Raw genomic sequence first — 2,318 nt, 5'->3', positions numbered from 1 at the left:
TGAGGAAAAAAAGGTACAAGATCTCGTGTGCTATGGGCTCTTCCCACTTCATCTCCTCGTACAGCGACTTCAACTCAGATAAAAACTTGTATGAGTTCATCTGGATTTGGAACAGAGCTATGCCAGCGTAGTCTAGAATGCTCCAAAAGTAATCCTTTAAGGGCATTAAAGCCCTAGCTCATAAGTGATCACGACTCCAGGCTACGAGCTTAACTTTTCTATCTGAATTGTCTTCTTCAGGAGCAAGACAGCTCCTCTCGTCAGAGCTGGTGGGGCAACAGACTAACTTCCCCGAAAGCTTCAACCCATGACAAGAGAGTAGCTCAAAAAAAATTTGGGTCGAAGTAATGCATCTCTGGTAGTGTTCAGCCTCGAAGAAAGAACTCTCTGAGATCGGGATCAAAAGGGATTGGAGAGCTTTGGGCAGATGGTTAGAAGGACCCTCCATAAGGTTGAATATGAGCTACCAGATGGAAAGGCTATGGTAACTTTGATTTTGGGGTCTAATGGAATAGGTCAGATCTCGAGATTTGGGTCGGGACAGGCTGCCACTCGGAGTCTTTTCCTTTTCCCCTCTTTGACCTCATCGATCTGATGTCGAAAGTGATTTCATATATCCTCTTGCTCGCACCATTCTTTGTGCTCACGGATCAGCCGTTGATTTCAGGTGAAAGGCGATTCAGGACTGGGAGTTGATGGGTGGTAAGGGATGGCCAAACTTGGGCCCCCACCGATTCTCAGAGTACTTCGACATCTAGCAGGGAAGGAAAAGGTGAGGGCCCATTATATATAAAAAAATATATGTATAAAAGAGGAAGGGGTTAAAGTCTTGATAACGCGAGCTCAAAAGCTCGAGATAACAAGATCACCCAAATTGAGCTTAAAGGCTGGAAAAGGTGAGATTGACTCGAATGTCTATCCCAAACTATTGTAACGTTCGAGCATCGAGCGTGCGCCCACACAGGACTGGGATGGATATTGTCAGTTTATAAGAATCTCAGATTTCCAAGGAAAAAGTTGGAAGTTACCCGAAAAGGCGATATTTTTGGGATTCGTGCATTAAAACCCTAATCCAAAACCCTTTTTCTTAAGCTACACGAAACCTATGACCAAAAATTCTCATTACCAAAAAAACTCTATTTTTACATGTTTCTACCATAAATTTTTTGGCCTAAACTGTGATCCTAATCATGCCAAATCTACTCAAATTAAAAAACTTGATTAATGTAAGAAAGGAGCCTTAAAATTTTGGAAGAACCAAAATACATCCTCACGGACGAAAGAAACATATAAACAAGAAAAAAATACATATATAACCAAGAAAGATCAGAGCACTTACGCGAATTGGATCGAGGATACAATAAGATCATCGACTGAAGTATCGGAAGCAAGAATGATTTCACGAAGTCAACTGTATTGGAATGGCTTTGCTTCTTTTATTTAGAAAACATGCAAAGAGAGCTCTGATTCTTTCTTTTTCTCTCTGGTTCTTATTTTTTGAAAAGTAAAAGTGAGAATGGGGAAGATGGAGATGGGGTATATATATACCCCAGTCATCAAATCAAAGGTCGAATGGATTTGTGCCATTGATTCATATTAAAAGGAGATCCAAGGGATCGCGTTCAATTCTTGAAATATGGCGGCAAAAAGGAATAGGAAAGGACGTGTGTAGAAAAAGAGAGAACTTGAGTACTCTTGGTATTCAATCCCCAAGTGACGCATGTTTGCACTCGAGTCTGGTAGGTGACCTTATTTTTGAAAGTGGAGTTCAAAAGTTTCCTTCTCATAGGATTTGAACCAACACTTTTGAGGGGGCAAAATGTTACACCCAAATTTCGAGGATGAATAAATGAGTCTCAAAATGTAGGCTCGTAAAGCGTATACTCAAAAATAACAAGCAGTGGCTAAACACTTGTATAAATATGCAGGAATCCTAACCTGTTTTTATTGGCGATCAAGCACAAGTTAAAAAGCCTCGAGCTTAAGGTTCAAGCTCGAAAGAAAGAATCTTCTCCGACGCATATGGGTGTTATTTGAGCCTTAGGTGTAAGCTCGAAGATATTGGTCTTCAAAGATTGATTTTGATGAAACCACTAGCTGAGGAGGAGGCTGACTGGAATAACGAGCTCGAAGTATTGGTCAATCTTGAAAGCACGTTAACCTTGCATTCAAGGTTAGCAACGCGTTTTGCACACAACAGCTATTAGGAGATTCCTATTCCTTAGGGATTTTTTGTTATCTGATATTAAATCTCAATTATCATATGATATTATTATTTAATGTATTTATATTTCAGATTTGAATAATTTGTTGTAACT

This window comes from Humulus lupulus, chromosome 4, assembly GCF_963169125.1.
Source record: "Humulus lupulus chromosome 4, drHumLupu1.1, whole genome shotgun sequence".
Classification (NCBI taxonomy): Eukaryota; Viridiplantae; Streptophyta; class Magnoliopsida; order Rosales; family Cannabaceae; genus Humulus; species Humulus lupulus.
Note: the sequence above shows the minus strand (reverse complement) of the source record.